We start from the raw sequence: 19,991 nt of genomic DNA, 5'->3' as shown, positions 1-19,991 counted from the left end.
ATGATGACGAGGCCACCAGTCAGAAGAAGAAGAGCAAGAAGTGCAGCAGGAAGCGCAAGCATAAAGCAGTACTGACTGTTGAGGGATCGATCACGCCTTGTACCGCAAGAAGTCTAAGGTCGAAGCCCCCGGGAAGGAAGTTTCCACATGCACTGACTACCGGGAGGCCGCGACTGCCGAGAAGGCTGGGAAAGGTGATGGGCCGTATTGCAAGATTCATCAGACCAAGGTCCATGATCTCCAGGAGTGTCATCAGGTTGAGCAGCTTGTCAAGAAGCAAAGGGCTGAATATGAGAAGCGTGATAAGGAAAAAGGTCAGAATGGCGCTGGCGGGAAGGGCCAAGGCGGTGAAGCAAATCGCCCCGGCAAGGCTCTTCGGAACCAAGGAAAACCCGCTAGGGGCAGAGAGAAGGAAGATTGCGATGATGGCAGTGATGTAGGGGATGAAGAGGAAACCAGCGAGCAGGAATTCCAGAAGGCCACCGATGCCCTATGCTTTGACGGGGGTGCATCTCTGCACTCCTCTCACCGCCGACTTAAATGGTGGTTGTGTGAGGTCAATGTCGTGGAAGCAGCGGCAGAGTCTCGGAAGCCGCTCAAGTGGTCATGCACGCCCATCATCTTTGACGAAGAGGACCATCCTGACCGCACCACCGCGGTAGGATTCTTGCCATTATTGGTTTCACCAACGATCCGCAACCTCAAAGTCACAAAGATGTTTGTTGACAGCGGGCCCGGGTTAAATCTGATTTCCCCAAAGGTCATCAGCAAACTTCAAATAGCAGAGGAAGAACTCAAAGTCATAGGCATATTTCAAGGAATCAACCCCGGTAGGAGTCATCCTAAGGGAAAGATCATGTTGCCGGTGACATTCGATGGAGAGTTGAACTACCGGACTGAGAAGGTTATGTTTGATGTGGTCGACCTCCCCCTGTCGTAAAATGGAATACTTGGATGCCCAGCTCTGGCAAAATTCACGGCGGCAGCCCACTATGCCTACGATAGCTCGAAGATGCCAGGGCCGATGGGAGTCATTTCCATTCCGTCAGACGAGAAGGATGCAATTATTTGCGTTGATAAGATGTACCGGGACGCAGTCGCGGCAGAGGCCGTGGAAGCCACAGTTCCTGCCAAGGAAATCAAAGGAAAGAAGAAGGCCAGCAGGGACACCAACAAGGAATCTAGTAAGTGTACATCTTCAGAGTATGTTGCACCTGTTGATGACTTGCTGGAGAGTTCCAGCATCAAAAGATCCAAGGCTGCTGTCCCTCATGTGAAACAGGTCTCGGCAGGGCTGGCTGGCGCTGATGGTACCTTTACTATCAGTGCCACCTTTGATGGAAAATAGGAAAGCGCACTCGTTGCCTTCCTGCGGGCGAATGTAGATGTGTTTTCTTGACAACTATCTGATATCCCTGGTGTTCCTAAGGATGTAATCGAGCACCACCTTGTTGTATGCCCACATGGCCGACCCATCAAGCAGAAGGTCCGTAAGAAAGCTTTGGAGCGGCAGCAATTCATTGCAGAAGAGATTAAGAAACTTGAGGCAGCTAGTCTGTTCAGAGGAGTACTGCATCCAATGTGGTTAGCAAACCCACTGGTCGTACGCAAGGCTAACGGAAAATGGAGGCTTTGCATAGATTTCACATATCTTAACAAGGCCTGCCCGAAGGACCCATTTGCCTTGCCGAACATCGACCAGATTGTGGATTCCACTTCAGGATGTGAGTTTCTCTCTTTTCAGGATCCATACTCTGGATATCATCAATTTTTATGTCCAAGGAAGACGAAGAGAAGACCTCATTCATCACCCCATGTGGCACATACTGCTTCATGTGCATACCTTTTGGGTTGAAGAGTGCCAGGTGCACTTTTGCTAGAGCAGTCCAGATTGGTTTTGAATCATAGTTGCAAATGAAAATTGAAGCTTATATGGATGATATTGTGGTCAAGACGAAGGAGAGATCAACCCTCATCCAGGATTTAGAAGAGATGTTTGCCAATCTGTGCAAGATCAACTTGAAGCTAAACCCGGATAAGTGTGTGTTTGGCATTCCCTCCTGCAAGCTGCTTGGTTTGTTTGTGTACCATCACGGGTTAGAGGCCAACCCCGATAAGGTCAAGGCTATTGAGGAGATTCAAGCACCTAAGACAGTTAAGGATGTGAGGCGTTTGACAGGGTGCGTTGCCGCGCTTAGTAGATTCATCTCCAAGTCCGCCGAGCGTGCCTTGTCGTTCTTCCAGATCTTGAAGAAGGCAAGACCCATGAAGTGGACCCTAGAAGCAGATACATCACCGCAAGATTTCAAGACCTACTTGTCCTTTGTGCCCACTTTGGTCGCTCCTAAACCACAAGAGTCGTTGCTGCTATATCTGGCGGAAGCTAGTCAACTGGTTAGTGCAGCACTAGTGGCGCAGCGGGAAGTGGAGGAAGCAGCAGCCTCGGCTTGTGTCCCTTCTAGGGGGGAGTGAGATAGGCCCGGCAAAGACATATATGGATCAGGAAAAAGAAGAGCATGACAGCGGAGACCACCCCAAGGACGCGACAAGGAAGAAAGTGGTGTAACGCCTAGTGTACTTCGTCAGCTCCCTATTGCAGGGGGCTAGATCCAGGTACTCTGGTGTGCAAAAGTTAATTTTTGGCCTTGTTATGACCTCAAGGAAATTGCGCCACTACTTCCAATCCCATGAGATCACGGTTGTCACCCGCTTTCCTTTGCAAAGGATACTCCGAAACCCTGAGGCTACCAGCATTGCCCTGAGATTAGAAAGCACATCACACTACAAAAAAAGACATAGCCATGACATTTTGGGCCGAACGATTTTTTCCGGTCATGCTTATGACACTTATATGATGATAATTGTGACAAAACATGGTATCATCATAGATGTGGTGGGATCCTACTTCTATGACAAAAAATCATGACGAAAATGGGCTTTTTGTCCTGGGAAGGCTGGAGACACAGCTACATGACATTTTTTGGGCCGTCCATGACAGAAAAAACCATGGTAGAAGCGAGGGCGAGGAAAATATCGGGGAGTTTCCGGTTATGGTGGGTGGTCGGGGGCCAAGAGATGCGCGTTTCTCTCATACGTGTACGCGTGTGGGTGCGAGGCGTTGGGCTCTAACTGAACCCGAGCGAGGTGTTCGCCTACTGAACCCAAGCAATTGCACTGCAGGCTACGCATTACTGAACCCGAGAGATTGATCAATCTGGCTGTTAAGTGAAGCCGATCGAGCAATTCCTTCACTACTGCTGCTAACTAAAGCTGATAGAACCCTGTTGCCTCCTTCCCTTGATGAACAGTGAGCGTTGTTGGGGGGGTTTGGATGAACAGTTCCCGGTGGGGGGGTTGGATTAACAGGACCACGTGGTTTTGCCGCTGGATGAACAGGACCCCGATCGATCGAGCCGATTCGGGGTGGATGAACAGGACCCCGTGGGAGGCTGGATGAACAGGACGACCCCGTGGAGGGCTGGTTGAACAGTAGTCGGTGGAGGGCTGGATGAACAGTAGCCCGTGGAGGGGTGGTTGAACAGGACCCCATGGAAAGGGCTGGGGGAACAGTAGCCGGTGGAGGAGTGGTGGAGGCTCGATGAACAGGAGCCCGTGGATGAACAGTCGCAGGTGGAGGTGGGAGGAGGTCGACGGTGGATGAACAGTAGCCCATGGAGGTTGGAGGAGCTCGATGGCGGAGATGAACAGTATCTCGTGGAGTCTCGTTTTGCGGTACGCCACACCCCTCCTGATGAACGGGAGCCCCGTTTCGACCGTAGCGCTCCAACACAAGTCCGTTTCCTCCGTTTTGCGGTATGTGACACCCCTCCTAATCAACAAGACCCCGTTTCGACCGTAGGTGGTCCAAGAGGAGTCCGTTTGCTCCATTTTGTGGTATGCCAAACCCATCCCGATGAATAGGATCCCGTTTCAACCGTGGCTAGTTGAACACAAGGTCGTTTCCTCCGTTCTGCGGTACGCCAGGCCTTGTTTCGATAGGCTGTTCCATCCAAGCCGGTTGGCTCCCAATGAACACGACGTATTCCGTTGCCTCCCGATGAACACAATGCATTCCTGTGCCTCCCCATGAACACGACGCAGTTTCTCCATTCCGACCCAGCCGGTTGGCTTCCGATGAACATGATTAGTCGCTGTATGCATTAGAGACCCCACTCGTATGTATGTACGTAGTCGTATTTACTATGTTGTAGCGTGGCCATACGTACGTGTAGACGATATAGATGGGACTGTGTGACAAGCTACGTTGGCGCCTCTACTTCAACACGTGTCGCTCCTTACTCGGCCACGGTACATCGCAGTAGAGACACCGATCGACTGCTATGTACGTACACGTTCGTGGCCGGACAGATAACACTACCTTCACTTCAACCTGGTGGGTCCCAACTATCAGGGGGTAAGAAGGCAGTTCCTTCTGTGTGAAGATAAAGCTGGTGGGTCCCAGCTGTCAGGGGGAAACATTTTTTTGCGAAATACAAAGGCCCTTCCGGTAGGTCCGAGGTGTCAGGTGGAGGAATCATTATTTTGCGCGTAATAAGGAGGCACTTCCTTGTGTGCGGCCATGGACCCAACTGTCATCCTCTCCACTTACAATCCTCTTCTGATGGTTGTCGTTAGTTGACCGCGTTGACGACGCCGTACTGCCCGAGAGCACCAAGGTGGTGGACGACGGCGTGACCTAGGAAGGGAACGACCCAAAGCCAGGGAATACGCAATAGTGGATGCCCATGCGGAGGGGAGTACGAAGGTTGACTCCTTCGGCTGCGGCTTGAGGCTGCCATCTCGAGAGAATAACAGGGGGTGTGGGTGCATAGACGGAAGGCATGGCCAGTAGTAGTATGGTCGGGCAGTGAGGCCTGCGCGGCAGCACGGCCGGCCACGGGAGGCTGGAGCAGGCGGTACGGCGGGCGCAGGTTTGGGCGGCTGGAGCAACAAGACCAGAGGTTGAAGACGCAGCATGGCCATTGGATTAACATCGATCGGTCAGTGCCACTAGAATAGTTTATTGACTAAGTTGACAAAGCCCTAAGTAAGCGTTAACTTAGTAAGCCCACAAGTCAGCCTACAATTCGGGTGGGTCCCAGCTAGCAGGGGAATCCATTTTTTCGTGTAATAAGGTGGCACTTCCTTGCGTGTGAAGATGTTTTCTAGTTTTTTTATTTCTTCTTTTTCGAGTTAGATTAAAAAGAAAACAATTTCGGATCTTTGGTACAATCTATATTTTCATGAAAAGGATCATAATAAAGCTGGTGGGCCCCAGCTGTCATGGAGAGGAAACTTTTTATTTTCGCGTAATAAAGGAAGCACTTCCTTGCGTGCGAAGATGTAGCTAGTGGGTCAAACCTGTTAGGGGGAGAAATTATTTGATTTCGCATAATACGGGGGCACTTGCTGTGTACGGCCATGGGCCATGTGCGTCCCCACTGTCAGCCAATCCACGTACATACCTCATCTGAGGCGCCCCCTGATCCAACGGTTGGCTTGCCGCCAGTTACGCCGTGCCTTACCGTGGCCCAGGCACTGGATCTCCGTCCCCAATGGCTGTCGTTTGTTGACAAAGTTGACCATGTCGCGCCGAGAGAACCAACACAGTAAACGATTGCGAGTATTACGAAGAGAACGACCCAGAGCTAGCGAAGACACAAGAGTGGATGCCCACGCGGAGGGGAGTACGAGGGTTCACTGGTTCGGCTGCGGTGTGAGGCTGCCGTCGCCGATGAAGAACAAGAGGTGTTGGTGATTAGAGGAATGGCCTGGACGGCGTTTGGGACTAGAGTGGGCCGGTGAAGCCTGCACGGCAACACAACCGTCCACGGGAGGTGGTAGCAGGCGGTACCGTCGGTGGTGGTTTGGGCGGCTGAAGCAAGAATATGCGAGATTGAAAAAGCACTTCAGCCATTGGATGGACATCCAATGGCCACTTCTGCTAGAATTGTGTCTTGTCTTGACTATAGGTTTACAAAGCCTTCTGTATGCCCTAGTAGGCCCACAAGCCTTCCGTACGCGTCACTGACTATAATTCTCGAAAAAATAGTAGGCCCACAAGTGAGCATCACATCTATGGCAGAGAACATATAGCCCATTTGCAATTTCTAATAGTGTACAACCCATTTTTGAATTCTAATGGAATTTACTACAACCCATTTATAGTCTGTTAAAATTACAACCCATTTTCTAGCCAAGACAACGATTAATAATTTAAACCAACCTCTCAAAATAGAATTCAACCAAAAATCCCACATTTTGATGGGATTCGAAAAAAATTATCCCTAAATTTTGAGTCAGATTAAATATAATTTCAAAATGAATTTGTATTAGGTAAAAATCTAAAAAAAACTACACGCGCAATAAGTAATGAAATGAAAATTTCCAAATTCAAACAATAATATTATTCAAACTAATTACCTTCTTGGTGCGTTTTTGTATATTTACAGCCCTGTTTTTATAATTACATCACATTTGTTATTTCTTAAAGCCCATTTTCTTGTTAGGCCTAATAGGAATAATTTATAGCCCAGTGGGGCGGAGAATAACAAGTTGACCTGGGTTGGGTATTCCGCGAAACAAGTATAGGTGGGCTAGCCATTTTCACCTTGAAAAAATAATATCAGGGCTGGATATTTGGTCGACATAAAATAATAGCCGGGGCTAGATGGGCCACAGCCCGCCCAGTTGATACCCGACTCCTCTGAACAACAACAAAAACATCGCTTAAGAAAAAATCCACTTACACCCAAAAAACAAATACTACTCGAGCTGTTGGGTCCCAACTGTCGGTCGCTCCTTTTGCAATTCTCTCGTTTATTGACTATATAGGTATAACGCCCAAGATGCGGCTATATCTCCCACGTGTCGATGCACGAGTTAGAGGCATAACCGCATCTTGGTATGATCGCAAGAAGGGTCACCTTCACACACTCCCATGTAAATGAACAAGGAAGTAAATAGTTGGCTTACAATCGCCATGTCACACAATGATCAAATTATTCATACATCATTCAGAGTACACACAAGGTCCGACTACAGACGGGTCCAAATGAAAAGAAGACAACCCCAAATGCTAAGTCTCGATCGTCCCTACTGGGCACCACTACTAATCATCCGGAAAGGAAACATAGTAATGGCCAAGATCTTTGTCGAACTCCCACTTGAGCTCGGTGGCATGACCTGCATCGGTGTCATCGGCACCTGCAACTGTTTTGGTAGTATTCGTGAGTCACGAGAACTTAGCAATCTCAAAACCCGCGAGATCAAGACTATTTAAGCCTAAAGGTGGGATGTGGTTATAAGGTGGATTTGCAGCAAGCACTAAGCAAATATTGTGGCTAACATACGAGTACAAGAGTAAGATAAGAAACTACGCAACGGACGCAAAGCTAGGAGTGATCAAGAAGTGATCCTGAACTACTTACGTTCAAACATAACCCAACTGTGTTCACTTCCCAAACCTCGTCGAAAAGAGACCATCAAGGTTACACACGCGTTTGGTGTATTTTAATCGAGTCAAGTGCCAAGTTCTCTACAACTGGATATTAAGAAATTCCCATCTGCCACATAACCGCGGGCATGGCTCTCGAAAGTTTATACCCTACAAGGGTGTCCCAACTTAGCCCATCCCAAGCTCTCATGATCAACGAAGGATATTCCTTCTCTTGGAACAACCCGATCAGACTCGGAATCCCGGCTACAAGACATTTCGAAAATGGAAAAACAAGTCCAGCAAGACCGCCCGAATGTGCTGACAAATCCCGATAGGAGTTGCGTGATACGTCTCCAACGTATCTATAATTTTTGATTGCTCCATGCTATGTTACCTACAGTTTTGGACATTATTGGGCTTTATTATCCACTTTTATATTATTTTTGGGACTAACCTATTAACCGGAGGCCCAGCCCGGAATTGCTTTGTTTGTATGCTTGAAGTATTATTATTTTTATGTCAATATGAACTTTTTTCTTGAATCTTTTGGATCTGAATATTCATACCACAATTAAGAAGAATTAGATTAAAATTATGCCAAGTAGCATGCCGCGTGAAAAATTCTATTTTATCATTTACCTACTCAAGGACGAGCATGAATTAAGCTTGGGTATGCTTGATACGTCTCCAACGTATCTATAATTTTTGATTGCTACATGCTATATTACCTACTGTTTTGGACATTATTGGGCTGTATTATCCACATTTATATTATTTTTGGGACTAACCTATTAACCGGAGGCCCAACCCAGAATTGCTGTTTTTTGCCTATTTTAGTGTTTCGAAGGAAAGGAATATCAAATGGAGTCCAAACGGAATGAAACCTTCGACAACGTGATTTTCTCAACGAACAAGACCTAGGAGACTTGGACCCTACGTCAAGACATGAAAGAGGAGGCCACGAGGTAGGGGCGCGCCTACCCCCCCCCCCCCCCCCCCCCCCCCCCCCCCCCCCCCCCCCCCCCCCCCCCCCCCCCCCCCCCCCCCCCCCCCCAGGCACGCCCTCTACCCTCTTGGGCCCCCTGTTGCTCCACCGACGTACTCCTTCCTCCTATATATACCTACATACCCCCAAATGATCAAATACGGAGCCAAAACCCTAATTCCACCGCCGCAACTTTCTGTATCCACGAGATCCCATCTTGGGGCCAGTATCGGAGCTCCACCGGAGGGGGCATCGATCACGGAGGGCTTCTACATCAACACCATAGCCCCTCCGATGAAGTGTGAGTAGTTCACCTCAGACCTACGCGTCCATAGTTAGTAGCTTGATGGCTTGTTCTCTCTTTTTGGATCTCAATACAATGTTCTCCCCCTCTCTTGTGGAGATCTATTCGATGTAATATTCTTCTTGCGGTGTGTTTGTTGAGACCGATGAATTGTGGGTTTATGATCAAGTCCATCTATGAACAATATTTGAATCTTCTCTGAACTCTTTTATTTATGATTGGTTATCTTTGCAAGCCTCTTCGAATTATCAGTTTGGTTTGGCCTACTAGATTGATCTTTCTTGTAATGGGAGAAGTGCTTAGCTTTGGGTTCAATCTTGCGGTGTCCTTTCCCAGTGACAATAGGAGCAGCAAGGCACGTATTGTATTGTTTCCATCGAGGATAACAAGATGGGGTTTTCATCATATTGCATGAGTTTATCCCTCTACATCATGTCATCTTGCTTAAGGCGTTACTCTGTTTTCATTAACTTGATACTCTAGATGCATGCCGGATAGCGGTCGATGAGTGGAGTAATAGTAGTAGATGCAGGCAGGAGTCGGTCTACTTCTCCCGGACGTGATGGCTATTTACATGATCATACCTAGATATTCTCATAACTATGCTCAATTCTGTCAATTGCTCAACAGTAATTTGTTCACCCACCATAGAATACTCATGCTCTCGAGAGAAGCCACTAGTGAAACCTATGGCCCCCGGGTCTATCTTCATCATATTAATCTCCCAATACTTAGTTATTTCCTTTGCTTTTTACTTTGCTTTTATTTTACTTTGCATCTTTATCACCAAAATACCAAAAATATTATCTTATCATATCTATCGGATATCACTCTCGTAAGTGCCCGTGTAGGGATTGACAACCCCTTATCGCGTTCGTTGCGAGGATTTATTTGTTTTGTGCAGGTGCGAGGGACTCACGCGTAGCCTCCTACTGGATTGATACCTTGGTTCTAAAAAACTGAGGCAAATACTTATGCTACTTTGCTGCATCATCCCTTCCTCTTCGGGGAAAACCAATGCAGTGCTCAAGAGGTAGCAAGAAGGATTTCTGGCGCCGTTGCCAGGGAGGTCTACGCAAAAGTCAATATACCAAGTACCCATCACATACCCTTATCTCCCGCATTGCATTATTTGCCATTTGCCTCTCGTTTTCCCCTCCCCCACTTCACTCTTCCATTTTATTCGCCCTCTCTCTATCCTCCATCTCTTTCTCTATTTGCCTCTTTTTGCCCGATTGCTTTTTGTTTGCTTGTGTGTTAGTTTGCTTGCTTGTCACGATGGCTCAAGATAACACTTAATTGTGTGACTTCACCAATACCAACAATAATGATTTTTTAGCACTCCAATTGCTCCTCTTACCGATGCTGAGTCTTGTGAAATTAATACTACTTTGCTGAATCTTGTCATGAAAGATCTGTTTTCTGGCCTTCCTAGTGAAGATGCCTCTACCCATCTAAATAGCTTCGTTGATTTGTGTGATATGAAAAAGAAGAAAGATGTGGATAATGATATTGTTAAATTGAAGCTATTTCCTTTTTCGCCTAGAGATCGTGCTAAAGCTTGGTTTTCGTCTTTGCCTAAAAATAGTATTGATTCATGGAACAAGTGCAAAGATGCTTTTATCTCTAAGTATTTTCCTCCCGCTAAGATCATCTCTCTTAGAAACGATATTATGAATTTTAAGCAACTTGATCATGAACATGTTGCACAAGCTTGGGAGAGAATGAAACTAATGATACATAATTGGCCTACTCATGGTTTAAATTTGTGGATGATCATACAATTTTTTATGCCGGATTGAATTTTGCTTCTAGAAATCTCTTAGATTCGGCCACGGGAGGCACTTTTATGGAGATCACTTTAGGAGAAGCTACTAAACTTCTACATACTATTATGGTTAATTATTCTCAATGGCATACTGAAAGATCTACTAATAAAAAGGTGCATGCGATAGAAGAAATTAATGTTTTGAGTGGAAAGGTGGATGAACTTATGAAATTATTTGCTAGTAAGAGTGTTTCTTCTGATCCTAATGATATGCCCTTGTCTACTTTGATTGAGAATAATAATGAATCTACGGATGAGAATTTTGTTGGTAGGAACAATTTTGGTAACAACACATATAGAGGAAATTTCAATCCTAGGCCTTATCCTAGTAAACCCTCTAATAATTATGGTAATTCCTACAACAATTCTTATGGAAATTATAATAAGATGCCCGCTGATTTTGAATCTAATATTAAAGAATTTATTACTTCACAAAAGATTTTCAATGCTACGATTGAAGAAAAATTGCTTAAGATTGATGAGTTGGCTAGGAACGTTGATAGGATTTCTCTTGATGTCGATTGTTTGAAACTTAGATCTATTCCACCTAAGCATGATATCAATCAGTCTCTCAAAACCATGAGAATTCCCATTGATGAGTGCAAAGAAAGAACCGCTAGGATGCGTGCTAAGAAAGATGCCTTTATAAGAGCGTGTTCTTCTAGTTCCTATGAAAATAAAGATGAAGATATAAAAGTTATTGATGCGTCCCCTATTAAATCTTTGTTTTGCAATATGAATCTTGATTATGATGGGACTGAATATGATCCACCTGTACCTAGAAGGCGTTCCAAGAATTTTTTTTATCTTGATGCTAAAATTGATAAAAGTGGGATTGAAGAAATTAAAACCCTAGATGTTGCTAAACCCACTATTGTGGATTTCAAGGAATTTAACTATGAAAATTGCTCTTTGATTGATTGTATTTCCTTGTTGCAATCCGTGCTAAATTCTCCTCACGCTTATAGTCAAAATAAAGCGTTTACTAAACATATCGTTGATGCCTTGATGCAATCTTATGAAGAAAAACTTGAATTGGAAGTTTCTATCCCTAGAAAACTCTATGATGAGTGGGAACCAACTATTAAAATTAAAATTAAAGATCATGAATGCTATGCTTTATGTGATTTGGGTGCTAGTGTTTCCACGATTCCAAAGACTTTGTGTGATTTGTTAGGTTTCCGTGATTTTGATGATTGCTCTGTAAACTTGCACCTTGCGGATTCCACTATTAAGAAACCTATGGGAAGAATTAATGATGTTCTTATTGTTTCAAATAAGAATTATGTGCCCATATATTTTATTGTTCTTGACATAGATTGCAATCCTTCATGTCCTATTATTCTTGGTAGACCTTTCCTTAGAACGATTGGTGCAATTATTGATATGAAGGAAGGAAATATTAGATTCCAGTTTCCATTAAGGAAAGGCATGGAAAACTTTCCTAGAAATTAAATTAAATTACCTTATGAATCTATATGAGAGCCACTTATGGATTTCCTACCAAAGATGGCAATACCTTGATCTATCCTTGCTTGTTATGCCTAGCTAGGGGCATTAAACGATAGCGCTTGTTGGGAGGCAACCCAATTTTATTTTTATTCCTTGCTTTTTGCTCCTGTTTAGTAATAAATAATTTATCTAGACTATGTTTAGGTTGTGTTTTTTTGTGTTTAATTAGTGTTTGTGACAAATAGAACCGTTGGGAAGACTTGGGGAAAGTCTTGTTACACTTGCTGTAAAAAACAGAAACTTTAGCGCTCACGAGAACTGCTGCCATTTTTATTTGGATAGTTCTATTTAGTTAATTATTTTTGAAGATGATTAATAGATAAATTACTCACGTCCAGCAATTTATTTTAGAATTTTTGGGGTTCCAGATCTTGTTCTAGCTACATATTACTACAGACTGTTCTGATTTTGACAGATTCTGTTTTTTCGTGTGATGTTTGCTTATTTTGATGAATCTATGGATAGTAAAATAGTTTATAAACCATAGAAAAGTTGGAATACAGTAGGTTTAACACCGATATAAATAAAGAATGAGTCATTACAGTACCTTGAAGTGGTCTTTTTTTTCTTTCGCTAACGGAGCTCACGAGATTTTCTACTTTGAGTTTTGTGTTGTCAAGTTTTCATGTTTTGGGTAAAGATTTGATGGATTATGGAACAAGGAGTGGAAAGAGCCTAAGCTTGGGGATGCCCATGGCACCCCCAAGATAATATAAGGACACCTAAAAGCCAAAGCTTGGGAATGCCCCGGAAGGCATCCCCTCTTTCGTCTACTTCTATCGGTAACTTTACTTGGAGCTATATTTTTATTCACCACATGATATGTGTTTTGCTTGGAGCGTCTTGTATGATTTGAGTCTTTACTTTTTAGTTTACCATAATCATCCTTGCTGTACACACCTTTTTAGAGAGCCATGCATGATTTGGAATTTGTTAGAATACTCTATGTGCTTCTCTTATATCTTTTGAGTTATATAGTTTTGCTCTAGTACTTCACTTATATCTTTTAGAGCACGGTGGTGGATTTGTTTTATAGAAACTATTGATCTCTCATGCTTCACTTAGATTATTTTGAGATTATTAAATATCATGGTAATTTGCTTAAAATCCTAATATGCTAGGTATTCAAGATTAGTAAAATTTTCTTATGAGTGTTTTGAATACTAAGAGAAGTTTGATGCTTGATGATTGTTTTGAGATATGGAGGTAATAATATCAAAGTCGTGCTAGTTGAGTAGTTGTGAAATTGAGAAATGCTTGTGTTGAAGTTTGCAAGTCCCGTAGCATGCACATATGGTAAACGTTATGTAACAAATTTGAAACATGAGGTGTTATTTGATTGTCCTCCTTATGAGTGGCGGTTGGGGACGAGCGATGGTCTTTTCCTACCAATCTATCCCGCTAGGAGCATGCGTATAGTGCCAAGTTTTTTGATGACTTGTAGATTTTTTCAATAAGTATGTGATTTCTTTATGACTGATGTTGAGTCCATGGATTATACGCACTCTCACCCTTCCATCCTTGCTAGCCTCTTCGGTACCGTGCATTGCCCTTTCTCACATTGAGAGTTGGTGCAAACTTCGCCGATGCATCCAAACCCCGTGATATGATATGCTCTTTCACACATAAACCTCCTTATATCTTCCTCAAAACAGCCACCATACCTACCTATTATGGCATTTCCATAGCCATTCCAAGATATATTGCCATGCAACTTTCCACCATTCCGTTTATCATGACACATTCATTATAGTCATATTGCTTAGCATGATCATGTAGTTGACATAGTATTTGTGGCAAAGCCACCGTTCATAATTCTATCATACATGTCATTCTTGGTCCATTGCATATCCCGGTACACCGCTGGAGGCATTCATATAGAGTCATCTTTTGTCCTAGTATCGAGTTGTAATCAGTGAGTTGTAAATAAATAGAAGTGGGATGATCATCATTTTCTAGAGCATTGTCCCAAGTGAGGAATTATAAAAAAGAGAAAGGCCATAAAAAAGAGAAAGGACAAATAAAAAAATGAGAGAAAAAGAGAGAAGGGACAATGTTACTATCCTTTGCCACACTTGTGCTTCAAAGTAGCACCATAATCTCCATGATAGAGTGTCTCTTGTTTTGTCACTTTCATATACTAGTGGGAATTTTCATTATAGAACTTGGCTTGTATATTCCAACAATGGGCCTCCTCAAGTGCCCTAGGTCTCCTGAGCAAGCAAGTTGGATGCACACCCTCTTAGTTTCTTTTTTTGAGCTTTCATGCATTTATAGCTCTAGTGCATCTGTTGCATGGCAATCCCTACTCCTTGCATTAACATCAATCGGTGGGCATCTCCATATCCCATTAATTAGCCTCGTTGATGTGAGACTTTCTCCTTTTTGTCTTCTCCACATAACCCCATCATCATATTCCATTCCACCCATAGTGCTATGTCCATGGCTCGCGCTCATATATTGCGTGAAAGTTCATAGGTTTGAGATTACTAAAGTATGAAACAATTGCTTGGCTTGTCATCGGGGTTGTTCATGATGAGAGCATTCTTGTGTGACGAAAATGGAGCATGACTAAAGTATATGATTTTGTAGGGATGAACTTTCTTTGGCCATGTTATTTTGAGAAGACATAATTGCTTTGTTAGTATGCTTGAAGTATTATTATTTTTATGTCAATATGAACTTTTGTCCTGAATCTTTCGGATCTGAATATTCATACCACAATTAAGAAGAATTACATTAAAATTATGCCAAGTAGCACTCCACATCAAAAGTTCTATTTTATCATTTACCTACTCGAGGACGAGCGGGAATTAAGCTTGCGGATGCTTGATACGTCTCCAACGTATCTATAATTTTTTATTGCTCCATGCTATATTACCTACTGATTTGGACATTATTGGGCTTTATTATCCACTTTTATGTTATTTTTGGGACTAACCTATTAACCGGAGGCCTAGCCCAGAATTGCTGTTTTTTTTGCCTATTTTAGGGTTTCGGAGTCCAAACGGAATGAAACCTTCGGGAACGTGATTTTCTCAACGAGCAAGACCTAGGAGACTTGGACCCTACGTCAAGACACAAAAGAGGAGGCCACGAGGTAGGGGGGCGCGCCCTCCACCCTCGTGGGCCCCTGTTGCTCCACCGACGTACTCCTTCCTCCTATATATACCTACGTACCCCCAAACGACCAGATACGGAGCCAAAACCCTAATTCCACCGCCGCAACTTTCTATATCCACGAGATCCCATCTTGGGGCCTATACCGGAGCTCCGCCGGAGGGGGCATCGATCACGGAGGGCTTCTACATCAACACCATAGCCCCTCCGATGAAGTGTGAGTAGTTCACATCAGACCTACGGGTCCATAGTTAGTAGCTTGATGGCTTCTTCTCTCTTTTTGGATCTCAATACAATGTTCTCCCCCTCTCTTGTGGAGATCTATTCGATGTAATCTTCTTTTTGCGGTGTGTTTGTTGAGACTGATGAATTGTGGGTTTATCATCAAGTCTATCTATGAACAATATTTGAATCTTCTCTGGATTCTTTTATGTATGATTGGTTATCTTTGCAAGTCTCTTTGAATTATCAGTTTGGTTTGGCCTACTAGATTGATCTTTCTTGCAATGGGAGAAGTGCTTAGCTTTGGGTTCAATCTCGCGGTGTCCATTCCCAGTGACAGTAGGGGCAGCGAGGCACGTATTGTATTGTTGCAATCGAGGATAACAAGATGGGGTTTTCATCATATTGCATGAATTTATCCCTCTACATCATGTCAACTTGCTTAAGGCGTTACTCTATTTTCATTAACTTAATATTCTAGATGCATGCTGGATAGCGGTCGATGAGTGGAGTAATAGTAGTAGATGCAGGCAGGAGTCGGTCTACTTGTCTCGGACGTGATGCATATATACATGATCATACCTAGATATTCTCATAACTATGCTCAATTTTGTCAATTGCTCAATAGTAATTTGTTCACCCACCGTAGAATACTTATCCTTTCGAGAGAAGCCATTAGTGAAACCTATGGCCCCCGGGTCTATCTTCATCATATTAATCACCCAATACTTAGTTATTTCCTTTTCTTTTATTTTACTTTGCATCTTTACCAAAGAAATGCCAAAAATATTATCTTATCATATCTATCAGATCTCACTCCCGTAAGTGGCCGTGTAGGGATTGACAACCCCTTATCGCGTTGGTTGCGATGAATTATTTGTTTTGTGCAGGTGCGAGGGACTCGCGCATAGCCTCCTACTGGATTGATACCTTGGTTCTCAAAAACTAAGGGAAATACTTATGCTACTTTGCTGCATCATCCCTTCCTCTTTGGGGAAAACCAACGCAGTGCTCAAGAGGTAGCACTGCGCGTATCTCGTTCTCAGGGCACACTGGGTGGGACAAGCTACGAGTAAAACCAGCCCTCGAGTTTCCCCAAGGTGGCCCCGCAGGCTGCCCAGTTTGGACCAATACTCGGAGGAGCACTGGCCCAGGGGGTTGATTAAGAATCCTCGAGTTATTTACTCCCTATGCAAGTTTTAGTTGTTATTAGGCAAATGGTAAACCCAAGGTTGGTCCTTGCTGGAGGAGTTTTATTGAAAGCGAACTGTCAAGGGGTCCCATAACCGCAACCAAGGAACGCAAAATCAAGGAACATAACACCGGTATGACGGAAACTAGGGTGGCAAGAGTGGAACAAAACACCGAGCAAATGGCCAAGACTTCCACCCTTTACCAAGTATATTGATGCATTAATTAAATAAGAGATATTGTGATATCCCAACATGTCCATGTTTCAACATGGAACAAGCTACATTGCACCTGCAACTAGCAACACTATAAGAGGGGCTGAGCAAAAGCGGCAACATAGCCAAACAACGGTTTGCTAGGAAGGTGGGTTAGAGGCTTGACATGGCAATAAGGGAGGCTTGATAACAAGTGGTAGGTAGCGCGACATAGCGATAGAATGAACAACTAGCAAGCAAAGATAGAAGTGATATCGGGGGTAATGGTCATCTTGCCTGCAAAGTTCTCAGGGTTGTCGAAAGCTTGCTCCTTGTAAACGTACTCGACAGGATCCTCGTTCACAAAATCATCTCCTGACTCTACCCAAAGCAAGAACACAAGCAACGTAACAACAATCAATCATGGTGCAATGCACAAGCAACATGATGCAAGACATGGCATGGGATGCAAGGTATAAGGTGCAATGCATATGGGTACTCCGGAAGGGAAAAGATGATCATGGCATCAACTTGGCAAACCAAGCATACCACTGGATAGGTTGGGAGATTTCGGTTGAAATCTATATAAAGATCACCGGAAACGGATGCACGGTTTGCAAATGACGAGCAAGACAAGAACAGCGCAAAACTGTGCTAAACAGCGACATAGCACTTAAGATGCATCATGAAAGTATGCTACAACACTCCAACATAAAAACAAAACACATGGGAGTGAAGTACAGGTGAAGCTCTACAAATCATGAACACTGAGTTGATGCTAGAACACACTAGAACAAGTCTAAAACAGCATGGCAAAAATGCAAATGACAACAGTTTAACAGACTTAGTGAAAATACTGAACATGGCACAAACAGCATCAGGTAGCAATGTTTAGAGCTAGTAAACTACATGCTACGGGAACATATCATGGAAAACTTGAGAATGGAATGCTAGTACTAAAGGTAATGAACAAAACTCCCTTACTGAACTTGAGCCAAAGATCACAAAAAAGATGGTAGCATCAATGAAAACGTGGCAAGTGATATGAACAGATTCAGACTTAGTAGAAAAACATGGCATGGCAGAAACAGATTCATGATAGCAACTTTCCAAGCTTGTGCCACTCGCCACAAAGCATTTCATGACATCTCAAAGCAACAAACAGTAAGAAGACACAATTATGAAGCTAAACATGGCAAGAGCTTGGTCATAGGGTGCATGGATCACTAGCAAAACACATGGAAAAATACACTTCCTGTTAATAGACAGACATCAATATTATTTGGCAAAATGAGAGCATGGTAATGACAAGTTTCAGTAACCCATAATTACAATCAAAAGCATGGATGGATAGAGCATAGAAATATCTTCAAAACACCCTTACTGAACTTCATCAAAATATGTATGGATTTACTTGTGGCAACAAGTTAACATGGCAACCTATTGTAATAGGAAAAAACTTAGCAGAAAAACTAAGTCACTGAAATCAGCAACATCAAGTGGCCTACTTCGCATGCTTCTGCTAGTCACCACAGGGCACATAGAAATACAAGGATGGCCTAAAACATGTAGACATAATGATCAAAACATGCACACACAAAATGCTATGAAAAATACAAATCATCAAGTTATGATAGTCTCGAGAAGATAACATCATTTAGCTCTTTTGCAATGAAGATTAGGGCATCAATATGGAAAGTAACATGCCTGCAAATGACACTAGCATGTTGAGCATCACGAGATTAACATTTCAATATATTATACATGCAAAACGAAGCCACGAGCACGGAGTTATGACATGTCAAAGGGGCACACATGAAATGGATTTCCAGGGACTTTGAGAAAAAAATCAACCTCTGGATCTAGGGTTCATATGGGCACGCGAACCGAGGTGCCGGCGAGGTCGGATCCGGCAACGAGGGAGACCGGCGTCGAGGTCTGGCGAGGCGGGGCCGGCAGATCTGGGCGGCGGGGCGGTGTCCGGCGACGATGGTGGCTGGCGGCGAGGTGCGGGGCTCGGGGGAGCTCTAGCGAGCGGGGGCGATGGCGACGGTGGCGGCGGAGCGGCTGCGGGGCGCGCGCGGGAGTCGGCGGCACGACGGCAGGGAGTGGGGAGCGGCGCGCGGGCGGCGGCCGGGAGGGCCCCATGCGGGCTTGGCGGGCCGGCGTGGGAGCGGCATGGGCGACATGACGGCTTCCAATTGGTTTGGGCGTGGCGGCACGGAGGCGTCTGGTCCGAGTGGACGGGTCCGGCGGCGGAGGGAGAGTTTGCTAGGGTTTCGCCCATGAATTTCGAAGGGGGAGGCCTATTTATTAGGTGCTATGAGAGGGCTATTGAGGTGCGGTTTTCGCCCACACGATCGTGATCGAATGCCGGAGAGCATGGATGGGGTTTAGATGGGCTAGATGGCTGTTGTGGAGGGATGTTGGGCTGCTAAGAGAGAGGGTTTCGGTGGTTACACGGTTAACCATTGGGGCATCAAACAACCTCCAAATGGAACGAAATTTGGCAGGCGGCCTACCGGTGATGTACCAAGGCCACTCGACAAATCTCAGCCCATTCCAAGATTGTTTTTATCCCGCTCATGAAGCGAGATCTGAGAGGTGCGACGGGTGCATGTGTGAGTGTCGGATTCCGAAACGGACAACGAGGAAAAAGACCGGATGCATGAGATGAACACGAATGCAAATGAGATGCACATGATGACATGAGATGAAATACATGACATGAAGAAAATGCAAAACGAGCACAAAACCCAACCACGAAGGATATAACATATAACATAGCCGGAAATGTTAAGAGTTGGAGTTACAATTATGGAATGTTACATCCGGGACGTTACAACTCTCCACCACTACAAGAGGATCTCAACCCGAGATCTAGGACTGAAAGAACTCCGGATATTCAGAACGGAGGTGATCCTCATGCTCCCATGTTGCTTCTCAGTCGGAATGGTGAGTTTTGCGCTCGATTTCTTCAAGAATGGCAACGGGATGCTCATGATAACACAAGTCTTCTTGGAGGTTAATCTCTTCGAAGTTGATAGTGCGCTCGGGCGTCTTGAAGCACTTGCGAAGTTTTCACACGTCAAACACCTCATGCACATTTGAGAAGTTAGAAGAGAGCTCAAGCTGATAAGCAAGGTCGCCTCTTTTGCCAATGATCTTGAAAGGACCCACATATCTCGGGGCAAGCT

The sequence above is a fragment of the Triticum urartu genome, chromosome 5, assembly GCF_003073215.2.
Source record: "Triticum urartu cultivar G1812 chromosome 5, Tu2.1, whole genome shotgun sequence".
In the NCBI taxonomy this organism is placed as follows: domain Eukaryota; kingdom Viridiplantae; phylum Streptophyta; class Magnoliopsida; order Poales; family Poaceae; genus Triticum; species Triticum urartu.
This window is presented reverse-complemented; position numbering follows the sequence as displayed.